Genomic DNA, 9,622 nt, shown 5'->3' with positions numbered 1-9,622 from the left:
ACAAGTAACCAGCCAGTGTCTACCAGTCTATCTGTAACGCTTCACCAAAAGAAAATTTTTGGGTGCCACGTTGGACATTTGACCGGTCGTTAGAACGGGGTTTTAGACATGAATGAAAAAAACGAATTTTATAGTTTGCATGAAAAACACGAGACGAATCTTCTGATCCTAATTAATCAGTCATTAGTATATAGGGTTACTGTAGCACTTATGATTAATCATAGACTAAGTAGGTTTAAAAGAATCGTCTCATGATTTTCCTCCTAACTGTGCAATTAATTTTCGTTTCATCCATATTTAATCTTTTATGTAGGTGTCTAGAGATTCGATGCGACGTTTTTTAAAAAAATCTAAAACTAAAAATAATATATAGGCACATGCAAAGAAAGCCACCCCCAACCAATTCATGCCGTAGTGCACAGTGAGAGCTCGCACACATTTCACGTACTACGCAAATGGAGGGTTCGGTGACCATGCCTTCCATTGCTCTCACTGCCGGCATCACCATCGCCGTGCTAGCAACTGCCTGTTTGCTCTTGCTCCGTTTGCCGTCGATGATCAGACAAAGGAACACGAACACCATCGTCGTCAGTCGGCCATGGAAGGCAGAAGCGCGGAGGCTGCCGGGGTCGATGTGCCTCCCGATCCTCGGCGAGACGCTCCAGTTCTTCGCCCGGAGCCCCTCCCTTCAGCTGCCCGGCTTCTTCAAACGCCGTCTGGATAGGTAATATTTGTTTCGTAGTAAACTATATCTATCTAGCTACGATGAGATTTGATCTATTACATAACTATAAATTAGAGCAATTTTACAGTCTAACAAAAAGTAACGAAAAATATCTCGAGATATCCGTACCTCGTCAAATCGTTTCTGATCATTGGATCCAACAGCGTACATCCTACTCAGCTAGATCCAATGGTGAGAAATGATTTTGGTACCTCTAGTTACCAGTACCTCGAGATACTTTTATTGGACCGGAACAAATCTCATAAATTTAAAAGATTTGCTCCAGTCCAAGAAAAAGTATCTCGAGGTAAACCTCGAGGTACCAAATCATTTCTCATCTTTGGATCTAGTTGAGTATGGTGTGTGCTGTTAGATTCAACGATCAGAAACGATTTAGTAATGCGAGGTACCGGTATCTCAAGGTACTTTTTGTTACTTTTTGTTGGACTAAAGTAAATCTCTAAATTTAAACATGAAGATTCGGATTTATAATTTTAGGATAGATCGATCAAATCTCGTCGTGTATTTTGGTTGGATGGAAGGCAAATATGTTGAGTGAATTAATTAACTCCTCTTTTCTCACCAGCTTATTAAGATTCTAGACGAACAAAGTAGTGTATATAACTCAATATATATGTGCAACACGTACCCTATAGAACTAACTAGCTAGGCAGCTAGTTTAACCCTGCTGATCCGGCCGTATGTTTGTTTTGCTGGTAATATAATCAAACTTATGTTACCATGATCACAAATCTTCTACCACTCAATTCGTTTGCAAATACAGTGACATCTGGGAGCCAAGGATCGATACGATGCAACTGTACGCAGGGGCGGTCCACCGTTGGGCAGGGTGGGTTGACTGACCCAGCTACAAGCCACGTCTTTTCACATCTCAAGATCCCTACCACTATTAATAATTTAAAAACTCATGATGATCTTAGTAGTTTGGTTCTATTTTTTATCTCCAAAATACAAGTTCTGAACATTAACATGCGTATAATTTATATTTCTCCGTAGCAAAAGTACGGGTATTTAGCTAGTATGATAGAAACATACCAAGATAATAGATTGGGTTCTTGATTCTTGACCATGGCCCGATTGAGGCGTAGAAATAAAAGCCCATATCGAGTCTTAGAAATGAAACCCATCCAGGGACGTTTATTCTTACCATGATGTAGCAACGGCGCGGTCCAACAGGTCACCCGTATCTGTGTCCATCCCTATCGGCCAAAATACTTCTTTTCTTTTACCTTTTTGCTGAGAACATTCTCAATTAACATGATCTTACCTTATAGATTTATTTGCAGGATCAAATTTAGCATAGGGACGATGAGGCTCAAGCTCTCCCCATCCTGTTAAAGCCATAAGAGTTCTCACTGAGACCTCGCTAAAAATTTATGTCAAAAATCAAATAAAACAGAGACTAAAACTCTATTTAATTTATTCATGCACCTCTAGTGTTGTTGGCTTGTCACTGTTTATTTGCGTGTAGTTGTCGTATATATTAGAGCAAGGCTAATAATATAGCCAACAAGTTGGCTATAAGATTTCTTTGTAGCCTTCTCTTAGCCTATCTATATAGTAGTTTGATATTCATCATTAATGCAGGACCCACCTGTCGCACTCATAGAATTTATTGGTTCTTATGTCCGAGCTGGCTATAAGCTTACAACCCGATTACGTACACTCTCTCATATCCTCTCTCTCTCCTCCACATAAGCATTCAGTCAGCTTATAGCCTACTATTATACTTGCTCTTACTATGTATCTATACAGGGCTACGAGTTTGTTCTTCCGTTGGTATAAAATTTATTAATATCTTAACAAATACTCCGATTAGTGTCGCAAAGAAGGAACATATCCAATTTCACCCATTAATTAGTATAACAAAAACAAAATATATTTGATAACATAAGGAAAAAAAATCAAGAATACACTTTCCGTAGGCTGAGGATTTGCTACAGGTCTCTTTCACTATAGCACAATAGCCCTATACATCTTGCTAAAATAGTCTTAATCGTAATGATGTGTACGTCACCTATACGTCTACCCTACCTATCTTTTTGTTTTTTTTCTTATATGTATAAACTAAAATTTGAATTTAGCCTTAGATTTAGAGTTGATTCTGATGTTTTTTTTTATCAAAGTTTATTTTTCAGCCTTTGATTTTATATTGCTAAAAACATATTTATAAAATTTTTATTCACCAATTTCTTTTTATCTACAAATATATCGTTTAACTTTTTCACGTAAAAAACCAAACAATGGGGCGTAGCTTGTGTTTGATCAGAACGAAAATTAATGTAATCACGATAGAACATTTTTCTCATTCTAAAGCAGGTATCTCCTGGTACCTATGGTAAAATAGATCACGACAATATGTTTGTCAGGTATGGACCAGTGTTCAGGACGAGTATCGTCGGCGAGGAGCTGATCGTCTCCCTCGACCCGGAGCTGAACAACCTGGTGTTCCAGCAGGAGGAGAAGCTCTTCCAGATCTGGTACCCGGATTCGTTCATGAGGATCATCGGCGCCGACAGCATCGTCACGGCGCTGGGGTCGTCGCACAAGCACATCAGGAGCCTCGTCCTCCGGCTCTTCGGCCCCGAAAACCTCCGGCGAGCCATGCTCCACGAGCTGCACGAAACGGCGCAGGCCAGCCTGCTCTCGTGGCTTCACCAACCAGCCGTCCAACTCAAGGAGGCTGTCTGCAGCGTACGTACGTCCAACCTAGAGATGGCAACGGGAAAATACCCGTCGGGTATTGGTACCCTAGATTCATACCCACTATTAAAATTTAGTACTATCAAAATACTCATACCCATCACGGACAGGAAAATTTTCCCATACCCATACTCATACCCGCTTGGGTAAACCTTACCTGTCGGGTCACCCATATACCCACTACAGTTTAAAACAATCTAAATTACATAGTTTTCATATAGTATATTACAATAAAAACACTAGATACTTAACATCACACATTCATATAGCGCGGTGGAAAATGTATGGATGATTTAAATACCTAGGATTTTAGTTAATAGGGCTAGGCTAATTTGATATTGGACAATGACGTGCATTTAAACTTGCGGGTATTTATTACCCATGGGTAAATATGTATGAGGATCATAAGAACGTTTCCATACTCGCGTACTCATCAAGTGAACGTATTTGCCTGATTACTTACTTACGGGTGATATATTTAGGGGTTGTTTAGATGGGGCTAAACTTTTTAGCCCCATGTCACATCGGATGTTTGGATACTAATTTGAAGTATTAAACATAGACTATTAATAAAACTCATCCATAATCTTGAACTAATTCACAAGACGAATCTAATAAGCCTAATTAATCCATGATTAGCCTATGTGATGCTACCGTAAACATTTGTTAATTATGGATTAATTAGGCTTAAAAATTCGTCTCGTAGATTAGTTCTTATTTATAAAGTTAGCTTTTTATTAGTCTATGTTTAATACTTTAAATTAGTATCTAAACATCCAATATGACTAGAGACTAAAAATAAAATAAGTCTCAAGAAACAAACACCACAATACCACCGAGTCTCGGGTCGCGTGTTTTCGTTGTTATCTCTAGTCCAACCTGACAGGTCAATCATTTTTAAAATGCCTAATTAAACCAAATAACTAAATACTATCACTATTGTTTTTGTTCGAAGTCGTGGACTCAATGTTTAAATATCTTCTTATACAAAGTAACAAAAAAACAATATATATAATTATTAATTATTTGATTTACTTGAAGATTCTGTCATACACGCAACTATTAATTCTTCGCAGATCTCTTCCACATATTAATGCATGCAGATGATATTCAGCGTTACAGCCAAGAAGTTGATCAGCTATGACTCCCCGGCCTCAGATGGAAAAATGTGGAAACAATACGATGCTTTCGTTCGCGGTCTTGTAGCATTTCCACTTTACATTCCTGGCACTGCATTCTACAAATGTATGCAGGTAAAATAAAGAGTTTATTTCACAGCTTCCCCAGATGTATAGGTTGATACAAAGCGAATCTTACCGTAAAGTCATTATTGGAAAAACATCTCATCGAGGAGTAAATAGATACATAATCAGTGCATATATATTTCTGTGCTCTCCAAGGAGGAGCGGAGATTTGCATTTTAGTACTTTGAATTATGTTAAGACGGTTACAAGTGCCTAAATTTGAATTGAGTGGATGCATACGGTGAAAATTGATAAACTTTAGCTTAAAAAATTTTTAAACCAGATTCTTAGCACCCCCTACACAGAGTCTGCCCCTGTCTCCAAATATATAGGTAAGAGTACGAAATCGGATGCGTATTGCCCGTGCTATATTACTGGAGGAGGACTAATTCGCAAGACAATTTTGTAAACCGTTCAACTTTTCAATCTTACCTATATGAATAAATGAACGTACAAATACGAAACATGTCGTCACGAATTTATTTATAAATTGCAGGGTAGAAGGAGCGTCATGAACATGTTGAGGATCTGCTCGACGAGAGGAAGAAGAAAGCGAGCCGTAAGGAGAACAACGACTTCATGGATGTCCTCGTCGAGGAGCTGAAGCAGGAGAAGCCTGCGTTGAGCGAGAACTCATGCAGCGTTGGATTTGGTGTTCTTGCTGCTGTTTGCCAGTTTCGAGACCACAGCGTCCGCCGTTACTGCAGTGCTCAGTTTTCTGACGGATTGTCCGAAGGCTTTGCAAGAGCTAACAGTTAGTAGACTGAGGCCATTTTTAGTTTCCAAATTTCTTTTTTAAAAACATCACATCGAGTTTTTGGACACCTAAATAAAACATTAAGCATAGATGAACTAAAAAACTAATTGCACAGTTATGGAAGAAATCTTGAGACGAATCGTTTGAGCCTAATTAGCCCATGATTAGCCATAAGTGCTACAGTAACCAACATGTGCTAATGATGGATTAATTAGGCTCAAAAGATTCGTCTCGCGGTTTCTAGACTAGCCGTGAAATTCGTTTTTTTATTTGTGTCCGAAAACCCCTTCCGACATCCGGTCAAACATTTGACGTGACACTTCTCCAAAAAAATTTCTCAATCTAAACACCACCTGAGATGCACTTTCTCCGTATTAAAATATATAAAACTGTTGAATTCACTTTACAATATTTTAATTCTCTTAGATATTATCATTATATTCAAAGTTGCATTAACAACCAAATAAAATTAATAGTATCGTATATATTTAAGAGACAAAGTAATGTTCGCCCCGTTGAACTATTATGTTTATATATAACATCCCCTAACTCTATATGTGTGACGTCCTTCGTCTTTCAAAACTGTTTAATTGAAACCCTCGTGTGCAAGTCAAAGTGGTTTTCTCCAACATGTGATGTCCAGTTAACTAATAAATTTAAAAAATATTGGACCTACCTAGGGGCGGTTCTAGCCCAAAAATTAAGTGGGGACGCCTTATTAGAATTATTAATGTGCTACAAAATTTTTTTACTTAATATGTACATATTAGTAATACACTAAGAATTAAATTTATGTGAAATCCTACGACCCACTCGTAATACTGTGCATCCGCCCCTGGACCTACCAGATAGTGCTACTTCTCTTCTTCTTTGGTCTTCCCTCCCTCTACTTTGGACTAGTAACATATTTAATTGGACCATTGGAATTACAATTATGGGAATGTCAGTGTATATGGTGATATGAAATATCTCTTAGTTCCTAGAAAAGTTAGTGTTGTAGCTAGCAGTGCAATATTGTTGCAAATAAACAAGGATACGTTTTGTTGAACAAAGGATTTTCATTGTTTCAGGAGGAGCACGATCACATCCAAAAAGCTAAGGGCGAAACGAACTACGAAATCACATGGGAGGAATACAAATCTATGAAATTTACATCTCATGTACGTACATGTCTTTCAATTGCTTGGCATTTTAATAGAAAAGACAAATATGCATTATATTATAAATAACCTGCTCAATTATTTAATTGTAGGTCATACATGAAACTTTAAGGCTGGCTAACATTGCCCCCGTGGTATTTAGAAAAGCCACAGAGGATGTTCATATAAAAGGTAAAAACATGTATATAACTTTTTAACAAGAACGAGACATATCACAGAAGTATGCATAGCAGGGAAAGTTTCTGAGAAAACATTTTAGAATGTTTTGGCCCCACGGATTATAAAATTTAGTGTATATTTGAAGGAAGCTAAGAGTATATACCTTGGTCGATCGAAATATACAAAGTTTATTCTCAATATAAGTTTTATGAATATTTCAATATCATTAATATAAATGACATATCATATAGACAAAAACAATAACTGAAAGTAGAATTTATGATGAGAGAGTAAAATAGGTTTTATGGGAATGAAACATGGCATACCCTTAAACTGGATTGAAACCTACGGTGAGAACAATTTGTTTCATTACCATACATTTAATTAACTCTTAATAGTTACTTGGATGCAATATTTAAGTGATATGTTAGACTAAAAAACCATGAAATAAAATTTTACGTTGACATAACTTGTTTCATTCGTCCTCTCTAATATGTTTCGAGGACACATGCTATTGAATACCATACAATAAAAATCTTGCACCAATGACGTAAGATCAATGGTTACAGATGGATTAATTAATACATCGAAAAACATGGTTGCTAAGTTTAGTTTAATAAAGGAGAGTGCCCTTTTTAGGAGGTGCCCCCAGAACTTGGTGTTACTATGTCCTAGCATGCTATCACAACTAATTAATGTTTTTTTTGAAATATGTTTCCATAAGTTCTGCAGGTTTTTCTATCCCAAAGGGATCAAAAATTATGATTTGTATGTCCACCGTCCACCTAGACCCTGTGGTTTACAAGGACCCGAATATTTTCAACCCTTGGAGATGGAAGGTTTGTAAAATCCACAATGAGCTAATTTCAAGCATATTACACAACTAACCTACAGAGTCAACCTTTTAATCTGTCGTCAAAATTTTCATATCTTGTATACGTTTTCTATGTCATGGTGAAAAACAATACGATCGAACAATTTAGGAGTCACCTGTCTATAGCATTGTGTTAGGAATGTTCTGATTTGTTGCTTGCATACTGCTGTGGACAGAATACTGCTGAACCAACTAGTGGTGCCTCCAAGGATTTCATGGCCTTTGGAGGGGGGCTGCGGTTGTGTGTTGGTGCAGATTTCGCTAAGCTGCAGATCTCAGTCTTCCTTCACTGCTTAGTCACCAAGTACAGGTAACTACAATTGTAAGCCTCTACTGTACTTAAATTACCTAAGCACACAAACTCACTGTTGCAGAAATTAGTGCTTAGTTCAGAACCACAGAACTCTTTTAATATCATGTTCATCTGTGTAATAAAACATAGCCATTTTGCAAACCTTTTGTTCATTTGCGAGTAGGGAGCATATATTAAGATTTGCTCCCTCTGTTTCAACTTTTATAGCCTTGCTTAGATTCATATGAATGCTAATGAATCTAGACATATATATAAATTATATGTATTTATGAATCGATGAATTTTGGTAAGGCTAAAAAGTCTTGCAATATGAAATGAAGGTAGTAGTACCTAACTGCTTCTAGCTCTTCAATTCAATATATATATATAATGGTTTAAAATTTAGCCTTGACTTCAAAGAAGCTACAACCACTTATCACAGAGTTTAAAGTTACCGAACAATTCAACTTGGCCCATACATAAAGGCAAAAATCTACTAAGCAAGACAAAAACAACATATATTTATTCAATTCTATTACTAAATCTTCAACCAAATGCCCAAACACTTGTATAGCCAAAATCTCCAGGTTCTGACAGACAATAGAGATGACTTTCTTGTTCTCATCATGCTTTTATAGGATCGCCCAAAACAGCAACCAAATACATCACTCTGAAAAGAACCTACAAATATGATTTTGGATGGGATTTGTCAAACACTGCCTCATTCCTACTTAGACAGACAAAGAGCCCAGCAAATTACAGATGCTCCTATTAACATCAGATTTTTAACTTCCACCCTCTTTCCATCCAACCAGCTCCCTTCTAAATAATCAAAACTATATGGTGCTCTCACCCCCTAAGATATGAAAACATATTTCTATATAAATTTGGCATAATGACAATCAAAGAACAAATGTTGTATAGTTTCATTATAAATACAAAAACTGCACTTCAAACCACCATCCCATTTCCTCTTAGCTAAATTGTCTTTTGTCAAAACTACACCCTTAAATAAGTACCATAAACAAACCTTTATCTTGAGGGGTATTTTCAACTTCCATATTCCAGCTCTTCAATATATATTGATAGATAGATGCTTAAGGCGCCTTAACTCGTGTCAATATGATCTTCTCTTTACACACGGTAGTTGGAAAACGATCAAGGGAGGAACAATGGTGCTTTCTCCAGGACTACGATTCCCTGAAGGCTTTCAGATCCAACTTTTTCCAAAAGCTTGAAGTAATTGGGCCAATTACTTCTAGCTCATATACAATTACATATGTACTCCATAATGAAGTTTCAGAAGCATGCATGTTTCAGATGTGTATTGTTTGTTGATGCTCGATACTTGATGTAATTTCCATTTTCTACTCTTAATTTGCTATGCTTTCTCCTGCTCAAACGTACACCTGTTTGGTTCCCTAGGAATGTATTCCATTTCCATTTAGACCTAAATCTAAATCAATGGTAATTGGGTTCAAATCTCTCTCTTTTTCTTAAATTTCGATACCACCGTCTGGAATTGAGAGCCGAGACCAAAATTTTTGCACACATCAGAAGCAAGCAACAAGAAACTGCCTCAATAAGAGATTGAACACTAGAGTTCAGATTTAATCACAGGTGAAGATAAAACAGAGTAAGCGGATTAATTGGATTGCACAAATCCGGTAGTTAAATCACCGGGTAAA

The 9,622-nt window shown here is 37.0% G+C and overlaps 1 pseudogene; it reads left to right on the top strand.

Annotated features, from left to right (window-relative positions):
• The first annotated feature begins 475 nt into the window (after positions 1 to 475).
• Positions 476 to 9,322, top strand: LOC102707951 (annotated as a pseudogene).
• The last annotated feature ends 300 nt before the right edge of the window (positions 9,323 to 9,622 follow it).

This window comes from Oryza brachyantha, chromosome 3 (genome assembly GCF_000231095.2).
Source record: "Oryza brachyantha chromosome 3, ObraRS2, whole genome shotgun sequence".
NCBI classification, from domain to species: domain Eukaryota; kingdom Viridiplantae; phylum Streptophyta; class Magnoliopsida; order Poales; family Poaceae; genus Oryza; species Oryza brachyantha.
The sequence above is the reverse complement of the archived record's forward strand: the minus strand, read 5'-3'. Positions and strand labels throughout refer to the sequence as shown.